This window comes from Castanea sativa, chromosome 4, assembly GCF_040712315.1.
Source record: "Castanea sativa cultivar Marrone di Chiusa Pesio chromosome 4, ASM4071231v1".
Taxonomy (NCBI): Eukaryota; Viridiplantae; Streptophyta; class Magnoliopsida; order Fagales; family Fagaceae; genus Castanea; species Castanea sativa.
Window position 1 is genome coordinate 27,570,689 of NC_134016.1, and position 17,693 is coordinate 27,588,381.

The window sequence follows — 17,693 nt, forward strand, 5'->3', positions numbered from 1 at the left end:
GAACCTGGAGTGAGAAAATTGCATCTATTACATTGGGATGAGATTTGTAAGCCTAAAAGTATGGGGGGCTTGGGGCTTAAGAAGTTTAGCTTGATAAATCAGGCTATGGTGGCCAAACAATTTTGGAGAATAAGTCAGAATCCCAACTCTTTAATGGCAAGAGATTTTAAAGCTAAGTATTTTCCTAGGAGTTCAATTTATGAGTGCACCCCTAAACCTCACCATTCATGGATTTGGAGAGGCACTGTGAATCAGAAAAACCCCAAACTCAAATAGGGTAGGTGGTGGATTGGTAAAGGTTCTGATATCCCCCTAACTCATCAGGCTTGGTACCCTTGTCCTCCTCAAAGCCTTGATAATTCCAATCTCCCAACTAAAACTGTGGCTGACCTTATTAACCATAGTAATGGCACTTGGAAATCTGATCTAGTTAGGAGCATATACCCCTTATGCAATCAATGAGGACATCATAAGCAATCCTATCTCAAGAATTGGATCAGTTTCGGATAAACTATTTTGGAAGTATTCAAATTCAAGGGTTTTCAAGGTGAAAAATGCTTATAAGTTACTTCAAGATGATACCTCTCTATCTAGTTCAAATCACCAATATTCTAATTCCATCCCAGCAAATATTTGGTATCTCATTTGGAAGGCGAAACTCCTTTTGAAGATTGGGAATTTTATTTGGAAGCTTATGCATAACAGTCTCCCTACTTTCATGACCCTTAAAGAGAGGCATTACAAACACCAGTATATGCCCTTTATGCAATTTAGATGAGGAATCCACTTCACACCTCTTCTTGTATTGTTCCTTTGCTAGAGCTATGTGGCATGGTACCACATTGGCTATTCAAACCTTAGAACTAAGGAACACCTCTGTCTAGAATTGGATTAGGAACTTACTTAATAGACATAAGCGTTTGGATGAGGTTTCAATGCAATGCTTGCAAAGCATTTTCACTACTTTGTGGACTTCGTGGAATCACAGGACCAGGGTGGTTCATGAGGGCATACAACCTAATCCAATTGAAGTCATTCTAACAGCCCAAAATCTTTCTTATAGGTATCAAAATATCTTCACAAATGCAATACAACCTAACCAACAGAGGGTCCATCTCAATTCTGGCCAGACAGATATGGGGTGGAATTGGCAAGTTCTCATCAAGATTGCAGGGAGGAAGAGGAAACAAACCAACCGATCTGCCTACGTGTATGAAGCCAGGACTATTCAGGGAAACTGCATCTTCTTGGGTACTTTTAGTTGTCCTGCAAAGACTGCTTTGGGTGCTACTCAAGAAGCCTTGATGGATGCATTATTGAAAGCCAAAGATATGGGGTATCAACGTATTTTGGTTTTATGTAATAGCAGGAGATAGTCCAAGTGTCCAACTTATTTTGAGCTCCAAACTGGCAGGAACAAACTATGGTTGTAGATATCCTGTCACTTCATCAGAATGGACTTCTATGCAAACTGCTTTTTGTTCCAAACATAGTGCTTAGTCATGTATGTTATTTAGCTGATCAAGCTACTAAGATGCCAATCCATCAGTTTTGGGCACCTATGCTTTCTGATGTAAATAGTACTCTTATGTAAGTTGTTTTCTGCTTTAATGGTAACAAAAAAAAAAGTGCACAATGCTTTAGTTGAAACAAAACAAAAGCAAATCTTCCACAAAAAAAAACATGTGCACTGGTGTAGTGGCACAGTGCTTCTACAGCAATGCTTCGAGGATATTTTTGTACTTCCATCAGGTCCCTTTCCAGCACATGATCTCTTTTCTTTTTCTCTCCAAATTGGAGGGATTGTGTTTTGGGATCCTGAGGCTTTGTTTGGATTTTTTTAACTCAGTTAACAAAACTGAGTTTTGTTAACTCATAATCCAAAATCACTAGGCCCCACAGGGAGGGACGCTTGTTTGGCTTATTATTGTGTTGTTAACTTAGTTAAAAAATCTCAGAATTTTGAAATTTGAGTTACTTAATTCAGAAACACCAGATGCTTGTTTTCAAGATATGAGTTATGGGATATCAATGGCAACTTCATAATTTTTTAACACAAACGGGTCCCACTGCCAGTATCTCGTCCCATCCCTACGCCGCTCCAACAAGTCTTTTTGCCTTTACTGTCCTAGCCACCCAACAGAGCTCTTCTTCATCATCTCATCACTTTCCCTTTTCCCTTCTCCCAATCCCACAGCACAAGCACAACCTTTTAATATCACTATGAATCCATCAGAAGCACAAGGCCTACCTCCGACAAAGCTTCGTTCATCGATTCCATTTTCTGGTGAGACCCAAATGCCTACATTCCATCTATTTACATGCTAAAGCTCAAAGGGTTCTGCCTTGTTTTGTTTTTTTTTCCATGTTCCTCCATTTCTATGTTCCTCCATTTTTTGCGTTGTGTTTACTGAGAATGCTTGGCTGTGAAGACAAAAAGAAGAAGTTTGAGCATACCAGAACCAAAACTAGCTGCCTAAAACAAGAACAGCCAAAAGCCTTACTGGGTTATGCAATTAATAAAGAACCCACATGCATCCCCATGAGAATTCCAAAGATTGCCTTTTGAATCTCTCTCAGTGCACACACAAAGACTATTCTTTTTGGGGTTCCCTCTAGGTTTCAGTTTTCCTCTGTTTCTATCACAGAGAGAAAAATACATTTGGGGGTTTTAATTAAAGTTAGTGTTGTTTTTGGACTTGTTCATGGCTACGTTGTCGACAAAGTGTTGGGGGGCGGGGTCCTTTCTAATGCTACTATTTTGTTGTCCTTCACTCCTAAGTGGAATATGGAATTTGTGAGAAGCTGAGATGTGGGTTGAAGGGGGAAGGGGAAATGAGAAAAGAGAAAAAATGGGGCTGAAACCTTCCGCGAGTAGGCTAACAGCTTTGCTCTGACCAAGTTACAAGTATGGGCTCACAAAAAGTTAAAAAATTTGAGTGATGACAAGTTGAGTGATGTGTGCCAAACGGGTGGGTATTAGAAATTGGGGTATTTTGAGTGATGAGTGACGAAAATTGAGAGAGGAGTGATGAGAAAAAAACCAAACAGGGCATGATTCTCTCTATTTTCTAAGAGCATTAGCGTCCAGAATTGTATGTAATATCCTATTTTACTATCTAAAAAATTACTTTATCTATTATACCATCACACTTTACAATATACCCATTATACCAGTTTTTATTTACCATATAGCTCATTAAAATAATATATATTACTCAATAAAATAATATAATCTAATCTGTCTCTCCCTTTTCTTCCCTATCTCTCTGTTTATCTTTTCCTCGGTATCTCTCTCTTTCAACCACCCATCACCACCACACATAAAACCCACATGCCACCACCACCAATCCAAACATAACCCACCACACCACAGCAAAAAGGAACCCACAAAACCCACCACCATCTCTACACACCAAAAAAAAAAAAAAAAAACCCACCCCTACCACTAGGAACAAAACCCATAAAACCCACACCACCTCCACTAACAAAACCCATAAAACCCCACTACAACCACCACTAAAAAACCCACCACCACACCGGGACCAAAACCCAAATCCCAAGCACAACCACGGTTCCACCATGATCTTTACGCCTCCACCACAGACGTCTTTTCCATGTCGATTTGTGAGAGAGAGAGAGAGAGAGAGAGAGAGAGAGAGAGGTGAGTTAGGGAGAGAGGGGAGAGTAATAAAATATAATATACATAATTTTACAACTTGCTACAATAGCTTCTAAATGTACAATCTTATTGTAGCTAAGTTGCAAAACATTTTAGAATTAACAATTGGGGTAGTGCTTGTATTTGTTGGTTTGATGGTAAAAAATAGCAATTTGGGGGTTTTACAACCCCCAATGCTAATGCTCTAATTGAAATGGAGAGTCTCCATTTAAAGGTGAAGATTTAGTCCCAATAGATCTAAGGGTCTAAAGATATCACCTCATTTAAAAACAAATCACTTAACACAAATTTAACTATAGTTAAGTACACAAAACATTAACCTTTGCATCAGTTTATAAGTTCAGTTTTTAGTGTTTAGCTTTTAGCTTTTATGTACATATAATAACAATTAAACATTGATCAACCATGAAAGAATCTCCAATAATGGTTTTATATGTAAATATAATAAATTTAAAACTCATAATATATATCATAGGAACATGCATATGTGTCATACCATTTTCAGTAATAATGGGGCATCTCATTAAAGTTAAGTTTTAATGAAAAATGTCCAAAGAAATATGGATAAGTGTGTTATAGAAACGAATGAAAAATTGAAACTAGAAGAATACAACATAATTGATTTAATAGATTGCTTCTTTTCTTATATTCTTATTTAGGAATATACTTACTTATATTATCTTTGAACAGAACAATTTGGACTCCTTTGGTTGATTTTAGCGGAATTAGATCAATTTTATTGAATTAACCAAATATGAAGTTCAATTGATTTCCAATTTAGTAGTCAGCAAACAAATCACCAAATAAAGCAAAGTAGAGTAAAATAACAAACACAAGCAATTTACTTATTACATGAAAGACTAATAAATGAATAAGAAAAAACACTCTGAAATTATCAACAATATTGTGTATTATAATATATACGAACACTTTATAAATTTATTAACATAATTGTATTCATACATATATAAAATAAAATGTATTCAATATTTATTATAAATTTGGAACATTTTCAACTTATGACTCATCCTTAAAAAAAAAAATTCTTATGACTAATTTAATTACAATACTATTTTGGTAATAACTAATATAAAAGCCAATTAGTTACTATTTATGACTACTTTTATGGCATGATTTGTTGGATTCTAGGGTGGCGAATCAACTGCAACAGCCATGAGCGAGACAACAATGATGGCAAGGTATCAAAAGTCGATAGGGGATGGACGTTATTGCCATATTGTGGTCTCCATGGCCAAATCTTGAATCTCTACTACCATATCTCAACCTTGCTAATGTTGAATGGCCTCTCGTAGCTACAATTGTCAATGTTTTTCAAAGAGAGAAGGCAGTGGGGGGTTTGACATCCCTTGAATTAATATCCGACTAAAATAATTAGGTTTTACGCTAGAAAACTCAATGCTGACTAAAGTAGTGGTCACAACTGACTAAAATGCTTTAGATTGGTTTGGATATGATGGTTAGAGCATCCATATCAGTGAATGTAAAATCATGTAAAATAGAAAAAACAGACAATTTTTACACATTTTGCCTCAAAAATGCTCCACATCAGTACTTCTTAAATGGTGTAAAATTGTGCAAATCCATCCACAAGCTACTATAACCATGTAAATATATGTGTGGGTGAAAAAGTATGTGGAAATGTGTGTAATGTTGTTTAAAATGTGAGTTATTGTGTTAAAACTCACATGCCAAACAAGCCCTAGAACATCCGCATGAGTGAATGTAAAATTTTTGTTCATTTTGCAAAAAAATAATAATAATAATAATACTTTTTTTTAAAATTTTATATACTCACTTTTACAAAACACCTACATCAGTTCGTTTCTTCTACCTTCTCTTTTATTTAAATAATATTTTTCTTATATTTTTTTTATTATTTCACACCTACCTATGGCCCACCAACCTTAACAACACAGGCCAACTCCATTTTCTCTTAATACTTTCCCTTTCTTTTTCTCATTCTTCTTCTTTCTTTTTTCGTCTTTTTCTTTCTCCTCCTCCTCCTCCTTCTTCTTCTTCTTCTTCATTCTCTCAATTCATATCTCTCTCTCTCTCTCTCTCTCTCTCTCTTCCCAGTTCCCTCAATCAATCTTTCTCAATTTACTGCCCCCATCAACCAAATCCAGTCAAAGCCGGAGGCTAAAATCAATACCAAAACAAACCCCACACATTCTATCATCAATTCCAACAAACCCATAAAATTCCCCAAGCTTGAACTTCAATTTCAGCAAACCCACAAAAGTCCACCAAGCTTGAAGCCAAATAAGAGAAAAAACGCAGATTGTGTGGGTCTTGATTATGGGTTTGTGTAGGTGAAAAATTTGATATTGAGATTGTGTGGGAATGTTGTGTTTGGAGGGACAAATTTTTGTAGCTGAAGTATTTGATGATGGGTATGTGTGGAGATTTTGTGTTTAGAAGAGAGCATGTCTGATGAGGTAGATAGAGAAGAGAGTGAAGGGAAAGTGACAAGAGAGAGAGAGAGAGAGAGAGAGAGAGAGAGAGATCAAATCTGTGAAGAGTGATAAAAATAATAAAATATAATAAGGAGGTGCTTTGGATATTTAGCAATTTTGGCTTGATTGATATGGAAGATTTTTGGGGCAAAATGTGTAAATTTGTTACTTTTTGTATTTTGCAATGTTTTACAAAGGATGGTGTGATTGCTCATAGGTTATGTTCAATGGCTTATTGGCTCATCCCTATTTCCCATAGATCATGTTGAGTTCAACCCATGATATGATAAGGTTAGAAAAATCATTATTGGTTTTCGAATCTCACATTGGTTAAACGAATAGTAAGGAGGTGCTAGAGTTAGTCTCACATTGAAATAAGATTAAAGAAGTGAGGATCCCACAGTAGTGATGTAGTTTGTTTAGTGTGTGTGAGTTAGGAGCAAAGTTGATGTAGGACAAAATCTTAAAATTAATTTCTGTAATTTGTTATATTTGGTATTTTTATGTAATTTCTATTCTTTTAGGTTTATGGTATTTATTTCCTTGTTTTAAGTGTTTTTAATGCTTTTTAAGTCAAATTTGGTTCCTATTATGGTTAGGTATTAATTCGAGATTATTTTAGAATATATTTTCTTGTCTGTCAATTTTTACGGAGCCCTTAAATAGGCCCCTAAGTTTGTGAACGTTTTTTTAAAAACAATTATTCAATCAATAAAATTCAAACATTTGTCTATTATTACTCTGTTGGATTCCATAACCCTTTTTCCTTGTGGATTCAAGAAACGCTCGTGGATTCAAGGTTATTTTTAAAAGCAAACATGTTTTGTTTCTTGTTTTCTAAAAGTAAACCGAGAATGCTAATCCAAGGGAGGCAACAGTAACCAACATGAATAAGAGTTAGAGGGAAACTTCCCGATGAAATTACCATCACCTTCGCATTAAATGCATTGCACCAACTAGGTGTGTCGTATTAATGGTCGAATATCACTTGAATTGTGTCACATAGCATGTTACCTACCCAACATAGCCTCAAAAGGAGGAGAGGAGAAGGATGTGACAAATATCCAGGAGAGAGACCATCCACCATCCACGTGGAGGGCCAGGATTAAAGCAGTGGGACTATAAAAAGGAGGTGAGCCCACATGTACAAGGATCAAATCCTAAGAATAGACAGGAGAAAAAAAGAACACAGTAAACAAAAGTCTAGTATTGTATTTCATCGAGTGTAAAGGCTCTTTGGCCATTCCGAGGAAGATAAAACAAAGCAAACTTTGCCTTATTATCAGTTTTTATCAAACTTTGATATCAATCCTTGGTGACGAGTTATGGTTTAAAGTTCAAATGTTGGTCAAGGAACACACCTCTATAAATTAATTGTTGCGGGCTTTGGTCCAAGCCCAATATCCTTTTGGGCTACCCGGATTTTAACCCATACAACTTGTATTTTCTTTGCAATCAATTCCATAAAATCACTTAGATATACAAAACATAAAGACATGCCCACAAATTTACAAAACACAAAGACATTCAACTAGATTTCATTTTTCTTTGAAACCAAACACAAAATCACAACACAAAGCTCAACCCAGATTTTCTCATGCTTTTTAAGAAACCAAACGCAAAACCCACCACCAACCCTAGGTCTGAAACCACCAAACCCAAATCCCAAATCCGAAACCCATCGATCAGTGATCAGCAAAACCTAACAAATTGGAATCTCCACAGAGAGAGAGAGAGAGAGAGAGAGAGAGAGAGAGATAATACCATATTCCTTTCTTACATGCTTTGGAAGGGTTATGAATCTCATGATATAATGCTTAAGGTAAGCAGTAAATTGAAATAGTAAAATTTAAGGAAAGTGAGAGAGAGCTTGGGGAAGACGTGACTGTGATTTGTGTTTGGTTGCCAAATTTTAAAAAAAAAAAAACTAAGAAATTTGCTACAAAATTAATCTTTAAAACTAAAAAAAGTAAAATTTTATTTTTTTTGTTTTTGAGAATAATCATGTTATGGTGAATTCATGTTCTTACAACAAGATAATAAAAGGAAAAAGAAAGTATTATTTTAATTTTTAAAAAATCATAAGTTTAGAATTTTGCGGGTTTTTTTAATATTTAAAATACTCACATGACATTATTTAAATGCCAAATAACAAATTTTATTATTATTATTTTAATGGTCACGTGGGTGTTTTTTCCATCAGCAAGATGAGCGTTTGTTAGTTTGGAAACTAAAAATGGTAATATAGAAAAGTAGAAAAGTTAAGCCCAAACCAGTAGTAGACAAAAACTAAGCCCAAACCAAGCCCAACGACATCTTAGACTTGTGCGCTGCCCAAATCAAAATAAAAAACAGGTTTCTGTTCAACTAGCAAAAAAAAAACGTTCCTGCTTCTTTCTCTTCCCCACTGAAAAACAGAGGGGGGAATGTGCAGATTAGGCATGTGGATGGCATGAATATAGTAAGTTAGGCATAGTTTGAAACTATGTAGGAAAATAGCAACTCGAGTTTTTGAAACTCGAGATTTACATAATAAATAGAGTTTCAAAAACTCGCTTTATGCTCGCTTTGGGCTTGCTAAGGTGGAGAAAATGCCACCTGGATCTCAAGTTTCTAAAACTCGTTTTAAGTCTACCTAAACTCGAGTTTTATAAACTCGAGTTTGACTATATCTTATTATAAATTATGTAGTTTATACGCATATAACTCGAGTCTTAGAGACTCGAGTTTTATGCAGTAACTCGAGTCTTATAGACTCGATTTCCTCTGGGCATGTTTATTTAAAACTCAGCCCGTGGCATTTAACTCTCTCACATTCTCCACTCTCACTGCTCAACACACAGAGAAAACCTAAAATCTCAGCCTCACTAACTCTCTCACTCACTCACCCTCACTAACTCACTCACCCATAACTTTCTCACACCACTCACTCTCACAAAACCACATTCTCCACTCTCACTGCTCTTCCCTCTCAGCAAATTCATATCTAAGGTAAGGGTTTGCATAATTTGATTGTCATTATAGTTGGGTATGTTGTCTATGGGTGTGGGTTAAAGAGTTTTACCATTTATTTTGTAGATAGTTAACATAACTTAGTTAATTTATCAATATTGTGAATTATAGAACTTTGTTTTGTTAGTGTTAATTTTTTGAGTATTTATTTGTATAGTTTTTGTTATCAAAATTTTATTCATCATTTTATTTTGATCATGATCTTACAAATTTCTTTGACTTTATTTATCATTAGTTTGGGTATGAAATGGGTAGTGAATGAATGTAATGAATAGGAATGAGTATGTAATTATCAAAATTTTATTCATCATTTCTAGGTTTTTATTTTTATCATGATTTTACAAATTTGTTTGACTTTATTTATCATTGGTTTGGGTATGAAATGGGTAGTGAATGAATGTAATGAATGGGAATGGGTATGTAATTATCAAAATTTTATTCATCATTTCTAGGCTTTTATTTTTATCATGATCTTTCAAGTTTTTTTGACTTTATTTATCATTGGTTTGGGTATGAAATGGGTAGTGAATGAATGTAGTGAATGGGTATGTAATCATGCTCCTCTACCCACCTAGTTCTTTCAGAACCCTTTTAGGCATTATAGGTCACCACACAATGGAGTAATAGATAATTCCGTCTCTCCATCCACTAGGATTAGAAGGTTTACGTCTTGGCCTTTAGATATTAATGGGCACTCTATAACCTGGCTTGAATATGTTCATTGGTAAGATTGCATTACTTTTTTCCCTCACTTTACGACTATGTGATTTAACTAACATAGCACTTGACTTGAACAGGTTCACAATGCCTGATATTGTTATAATCATATACCATGGTGGTCCGCTTAAGAATCCCAATGCGAACAAGGGATTGCCATTTGAGGGCCGGGTATGAAAACTTATTATGCCGAAGTTGATCGTAGGTTGAAAACCCTTGATGAATTGAAGATATTTGTCATGGAAGAGTTGGGTAAGAATCCTGATGCGTACAACATGCAAATTACTTATCGTATGCCAAATGAAATCATGAAGCACCGGATTAATTACAAGTATATGTTGATAGAAAAAGACAAACATGTGAAGATCATGTTTGACAAGTTGGAGAGTATAGCTGAAGTAAGTAACATTGAGTTGTACATACAGTTGGAGCCGCGTGCAGGATGGCAAGAGGATATCCAACAAACAACCAGAAGCTTACAAGTTGCGCTTCCGGATGCTCAATATGAGTATTCTACACATGTAGAGGATGATGATGTTCATGCCGATGGAGATGATGATGATGATGACGACGACGACGACTATGTTGATGAGACTACTGCCGTTAACAATGATGATGACGATGATGATGACGACGACGACTATGTTGATGAGACTACTGTCGTTAACAATGATGATGACGATGATGATGATGACGATGATGATGACGACTATGTTGATGAGAATCTTGCCATTAACGGTGAAGATTTTGCCGATAAAGATGACTATGAAGACATGATTGAGAGAGGGGACTTTCGGGACTTTCGGGACTTTGAGAGGGACATTGATGACGATGAGACATTGGACGGCGGTGAACCTGATGCAGACAATGTTATTAGTGTCCAAAACATTACAAACACAATCCCTGCCTACGCACCTCTTGCGTTGTCATTCTCTGCAAATACTTGGGAAAATATGGTTGATCCTTCGCATATTGAGATGCCATTTGTGTCTACTTGGAGAGAGGGGATGAATTTGTGCAAAGGGTTGACTTTTGCGAGTAAAGTGGAGGTGAAGCGCGTATTAACAATTTGTGCCCTCAAGGAAAACAAAAACTTTAAGATCACTAGGTCGATGAGGAAAAATTTTTGTGCGAAATGCGTGCATGAGTCGTGCAAGTGGTATGTCTACGCAGTTATGAAGCCCGAGCTCCAAAATCTATGGATGGTCACCGTGTATGTGGGTCCTCACACGTGTATACCACTGGGGTGCGAAATGATGGTAGAATGATGAGTTGTAATTTTATTGCAGCAGAAATCCATAACAAGTTACTTGAGGATCACACCACTCAAATTAAGCATCTCAGATCTCTGATAGAGGCGAAATATAATGGCCATAAGCCTTCTTACTACAAGGTATGGGATGCGAAACAAAAGGCGATTGCGCTTATGTTTGGAGATTGGTAAGAATCTTACCAAAGGCTGCAAAAGTTGCTAATGGCGTATATTGATCAGGACCCGACTACCCAGTTTTGCTATCGTGTCACACCCACCGATGAAGATCACACCGTATTGTTGCATTATGTGTTTTGGTCTTTCGGTCCATGCATATCAGGATTCAAATACTGCAAGCCGGTTATCAGTATTGATGGGACCCATCTGTATGGTAAATATCAGGGAAAGTTGTTGGTCGCAATGGCAACCGATGCTAACAACAAGGTATTCCCTCTCGCCTTTGCTGTTGTGGATTGTGAGTTAGGGTCCAGTTGGAGGTGGTTTTTACGATGCCTCAGAGAAACGATTGGCCACCTGATACCTGACGACGGCATTTGCATAATTTCTGACCGACATCTCGGTATCAAAAACGCCATTGCAAACTGGCCTAGAAGGGATGATGGAAAAGCAAGGGTATTTCATAGATATTGTCTTCGACATGTTGCTAGCAACTTCAACACCCATTTTCAGAACTCGACTCTAAAGTTAGCGGCGTTGAAAGCGGGATATGCTAGTCAGGTAGTTAAATTTGCTACCATAATGGACTCCATTAAGCAAGTGGAAATTGAGGCCATTAGGAAGAAGAAGAAGGTGACGGGGAGGGATGGTAAGGAAAAGAATCAAGATTATCTTCCATACACATACCTAATGAGTGAGGATGTGGACATGTGGACCCAGTCATACGATGGTGGGAGACGTTTTGGAGCAATGACAACCAATATATCAGAGTGTTTCAATGGTGTGCTGAAAGGTGCACGGGGCCTTCCTATTGCCGCGTTGGTTGAGTTCACTTGGAACAAACTTGTTCAATATTTCCACGACCGGCGCAAAGAATACCATTATGAGTTGTCAGAGGGTAAGAAATGGAGTGAATATGCCTTATCCACGTGGGATGGAAATAAGCGTAAATGCGAGAAACACTATCTCAAGCCATTTAGCAATGAAGAGCTGATATTTCAAGTAGTTACCCAACTCAACGTGTGTAGCACGGGAGGGGAAACCACGATTACGAAGTTCGGTTACGGGAAAAAACATGCAGTTGTGGGAAATGGCAAAATATAGGGATCCCGTGTTCACATGCAATTAGAGTATGTGACTATTTACATATTGATTCGACCACGTATATTCACCCATGTTATGGTTTGAACCATGCCCTTAACACTTATGAGCATGCATTTGTGGTTCCTAAGTCACAGTCATTATGGAGGGATCCCATGGGGCCAAAGTGGTTGCCTAATCCGGCATTGTTGCGGGCCAAAGGTCGACCGGTGAAGTCACGAATAAGGAATGAGATGGATGGAGTGAGGAATAAGGATCAAGAACCGGGATGGCGGAGGGAGGACGCAGATTTGATAGAGAGTCAATCGAAGCAGACATGTGGACTGTGTCATGCTTCCGGGCATAACCGCAGAAAATGTCCGCAGTCCCGCGGTGCTTCCACAAGCGGCCATGTTCCACACTAGGTAGGTTGGCAACAATTTATGCATCGGTTAAATAATTGTTGTTCATTCGATGTTTACCTAATGTTTACTATCTTGTCTCCTAATGTAAATACTCTACGTTTTTCAGGCATCCTTCCATGGACGACGTTGTATTGGCTCTATGTGAACTTTTTGATTGTTGTTGAATGTACTTGTAATTCTCTATCCAATGTACCTCTATGAAGATTGTGATTTGAGTAGTATGGTTAGAATTGCAAATTAAGCGTGGTTGGACATGTTTAGAATGGTGATATATTGAGAATGACTTTTGTTGTGATTTGAGTGCATTTACATTGTAAAACAATGCCTGAAACAGAGCATTTTCTGCTGGGAAAAAAAAAATTTGCCCAGTAAAAATCGAGTTTTAGACACTCGAGTTCCTTGGGAAAAAAAATTTGCCCAGAGAAAATCGAGTTTTAGAGACTCGAGTTCCACTGGGCAAATTTTTTTGAAACAGGGCATGCCTCTCTGCCTGTCTGCTTGAAACAGAGCATGCTGTTGGGGAAAAAAATTTGCCCAGTAAAAATCGAGTTTTAGAAACTCGAGTTCCACTGGGCAAATTTTTTTGAAACAGGGCATGCCTCTCTGCCTCTCTGCCTGAAACAGAGCAGTTGGGGAAAAAATATTTGCCCAGTGGAACTCGAGTCTCTAAAACTCGAGTTCCTTTGGTATCTCGATTCTTTAATACTGGAGTTATAGTGGAAAATAAAATCGGTCCATTTGGTCTAATTTGGTCTAATCTGGTCTGATTTGGTCTATTTTGGTCTAATTTGGTCTAATTTGGTCTTATTTGGTCTTACTTGGTCTGATTTGGTCTGATTTGGTCTGAAAAGAAAATTTTGGTCTAATTATTTGGTCTGATTTGGTCTGATTTGGATAATTTGGTCTAATTATTTGGTCTGATTTGGATAATTTGGTCTAATTATTTGGTCTGATTTGGTCTGATTTGGTCTAATTCGGTCTAATTCGGTCTGATTTGGTCTGATTTGGTCTAATTTGGTCCATTCAGTCCACTTTGTTCTATTTTGGTCAGGAAAATCCATCTTTGTGTACTTACATATATAATTGGAGACAACAAGTTTAGGTTGAGAGCCCTTATTCAAAATCTAAATTTATTAAAACAAATTCTCGAGTTTAGGGGTCAGCTGTCCACCATTGCTACACTGATATTCATAGTGCTACATGTGCTGCTCAATAGCTCGGCACTGTTGAACCCTATCTAGTCATATCATTCACACTCACGTCAATACACAGATCTGCATCATTTTGCAATGCACTGTTTTCAAGGATGCTGAAGACCCCGAAAAGTTTATTATGCATGTAACACAACTCGGTATTGTCTTGTCAAGTTCATGTCGGATGAAACACAAGCATGCTAAATACTCTTCACATGAATACTGTTCAGCTGAATAGTCATGGCGATACACCGCAACTACGCCGAATAAGAGAATCTCACTGTGACATTGGGAACATTTGAACAAAAAATTCGTGTAGTGGTTTTCCAGCCTGTATTGACATGACAAGCCTGAATATATTAAATTTTATTATTGAATACACAGTGGAATGAGGTTATAAATGTACCACAATTCTTTTCTTATTCCTACACCACTAACTTTGTAGGTTGAGTAAGCTATGAGTCGCAACGCCTCAACATCATCTCGTACACGTAGAAACAAGTTTCAATCTACTTCAACAAATGAATTATCACAAGTTCCAGCAGATCAACAACTACAAACATACATAGACCACTATGGAGGGAAATGGGTTGGAAAGAAGAGAGATTTCGTAAATATGCCAATATACACGTACGAGAGTCTTGGAAGCGTTGGCCACATCATGGTCGGCAAACCTACAAAACTAAGTACAGATACCACCGCAATGAGGGCAAATGATCATGAGGGCAAATGATCCTATTGTACGTGCACCTTTTGCAAATCTAAAGATGAATTGTTCATTACTTTTGGCTAAGTTTATAGGAAATCACTTGCTCATTTTTTCCCTGTTGTTCGTTGTTGGTATGTTATGAAAAGATGTACTTGTATTAGTGTTTGCAAGAATTATAAGTGCTTGGTGAAAATTATGGTCTAAACTCAATATTCCGTGAGTAAAACTCGTTTTTCTAACGTAATACTGAATGTCATTATTTAAATTCTTTGGCAAATTCTTTGAAATCAATTCGTCCATCTCCATTGTCATCAAAGACTCTGATCATCCTTTGGCATTCCACTTCCAAAGGTTCCATGAGCCCCACTGAACAGATCTAACATTTGAAACAACTAAACCACCGAGCTTTTTTTCTCAAATCAAATAATTTCCTACACGTCACGCCTTAACTCTCTGCTTTTGTTTCTTTTTTTTCTTTTTCTTTTTCTTGTAAATTTTAAATAAGATACAAATTTTAACCTTAGTTGAAAATCCACCGAAATTATTGATTAATTATCAATTTATCTCAATTTTGTCTTCCGCAAGATTGTGATTATTAACCACAAATTGGCAATGCACCAAATGATAAAGTGGAAAAAACATCTCCAAAAGAAAAACCATTGCAGGCCAGTTAAGGCAATTTATACTATATAAGGAGTTTACAAATTATAAAAGTAAAAAATAAAATCTTTGTAACTAGTCTCTATAACCCAAACACCCCGCAGATAACTCATTGATGTCATCATGGAAATTTAACCACATGTGAGATTATCAACCAAGAGCTTTGTGGCTCAATGAATATGCTCGGTCTCTTTTACGAGGAGAACCTAGATTTGAATCCCCCTTTCCCTCACTTGTTTTAAGCAAACTAAAAAAAAGTGAGATCAGCAATTGAACAAAATTTCAAACCACAAACCATATAAAATCTAGAAGGGCAAGCACCTGCTTCTCCCTTCTTGTTGAAGTTATGTGATGAGAGGAAACACTAGTTGGAAAATTATTTTGTGATGTCAAGTATTCTAAAATCTGACTCAGGACACTTTTTGAGACATTAGCTCTTTCACATGCAACATAACATGCTATAAACTCAAACATATGGCCTATGTCTTTCTTAGAAGGCCATTCTGTGAGCTTAGGCTGCTCCATCTACTTGGATGTCTGTTGCAACTTCTCCACTGGTAGGCCTGTAAAATTTCAATGCAAAACCATTCCATCAAACAGCATAAAGCGAGAAGGGACCAAAAATGCAAGTAATAAATGGACAGAAATTAGACAAAGGGACTAAATTATTACATTTTAAAATTTGAAGGACCAAAATCGAACCTATATTTAAGGGACTAAAAATGCAATTTACCCCGTAAATATTTACAACCCCACCAAGTGGAAGCCATAAATAAATCATATATTGATGATCTGGCAAATTTATCCCATTCTAAAGTGCATCTAAAAAGTGGTTGAAAAGAATTTTTTGAAGCTAGATTCTCACAAGTGCTAGTCCTGCTTTATCATACATTTATATTATTTTGAGGCCCCGTTTCCCTTTTTCTGCCCACTTTTTATTTTCTACTGCACCCTCTACATCGTCATCATTAATGAATTATTTATCTCATGTTAAATGCAATACACAACAAACACATGAAACAATTAAACATATAAGAAATTTTCATAGTAAAAAAAAAAAAAAAAAGACTGCATAGTTGGAAAGTTTAGTCAGATACAATTACCCAGCACAATAAAGTTGAGAAACTAAAAACACAGCCACTAGTGCTAAAGATAAATTGACAAACCTTTTGAGCCAACGTGATTCTAGAGCCTCCCCAAACCTCTGCTTCACTAGAGCTCCACTTGCGACGATCGATGCACTTAGCTAACAAAGCAACAGATAAGACACATTTAACTTTCACTTGAAAGGCTGTTTCCATAAAGTTAAACTATACAACAAGTTATTGAATTGACTTTTAACGGTATGTTAAAATGGTTCAAATTGTTGATAGCAGTAGTGGGATATACCCCTAGCTATATCAAACAGCAACAAAGAAGACAATTACGCTTTCTGCCGTAGCATACTTGTTGCTTGAAGTTCAGGTAATAAGAAGAATCAATAAGTAGATCGAAGTGAAAGCAAAACTGCTACTTTTGCCGTCCTTGGGAATAAGGCAAAACAAACCATTTCTCATAGCACCGATGTAGTGAATAGAAACACTTCTACCGATAAACACAATAACTCCAAAATGACTAACTGAAATTTTTTGTGCTTTGCATTCATACACAACAATCGGGGGGTAGTCGGTTATTTAGAGGGGAAACTAGAGCTTAAATTTATTGCAAATTGGATTCAATGGCAAGCATCTTTGCCCACGGTTTCGCAACCTACCAACACCATATAGATATTTTTTCAAGAATCTAAAGATGATGTCTGAAAATCCCAAACCAAAAAGGATTTGTTGGGTTTAACCGTTAAAAAGCAGTTTCAACCAATCCTATAATTAATTGATTCAAGTAATAAGTAATAACTTGCAGCCAATCTCCGAATCCAACCAACCCAACTCGTTTCTAACCAACTCATGTGAAACCAGCCTATCAACTTAATAATTGCTTTGGTCTGGCATTGGTTAGGATATATTCAAACCAACTTCAGGTTGGTGTCAAAATCCACCCCAAGACCGACCAACACAAAATGTGCGAGAATCCAAAATATTGCGGTGTGCCACAACATGCATTAGGCCATACCCGGTGCACAAAATCCCACTTTTGTGGATATGGGAAAGGTGGTAGGCGCCCTCTTCCCCCCCCCCCCCCCCCACTTTTGGTTTTTTGGGAGAGGCCGATTCCCATTCTCCTATCGCTTGAATGGAAGGCACTTGCCCTCACACTACAACATGCATAGTATTAAATGAAAACAGGGGAACTTGAGTGCATTAGAAGGATTA

The 17,693-nt window shown here is 36.9% G+C and overlaps 1 long non-coding RNA gene across 1 annotated transcript; it reads right to left on the minus strand.

Moving 5' to 3' along the window:
- Nucleotides 1–15,531: 15,531 nt before the first annotated feature.
- On the minus strand, nucleotides 15,532–16,604 carry LOC142630568 (uncharacterized). Its single transcript, XR_012843353.1, has 2 exons — nucleotides 16,551–16,604; nucleotides 15,532–15,947 (listed from the first exon to the last, which is right to left on the minus strand). It is a non-coding gene; the product is annotated as an uncharacterized LOC142630568 (long non-coding RNA).
- Nucleotides 16,605–17,693: the final 1,089 nt, after the last annotated feature.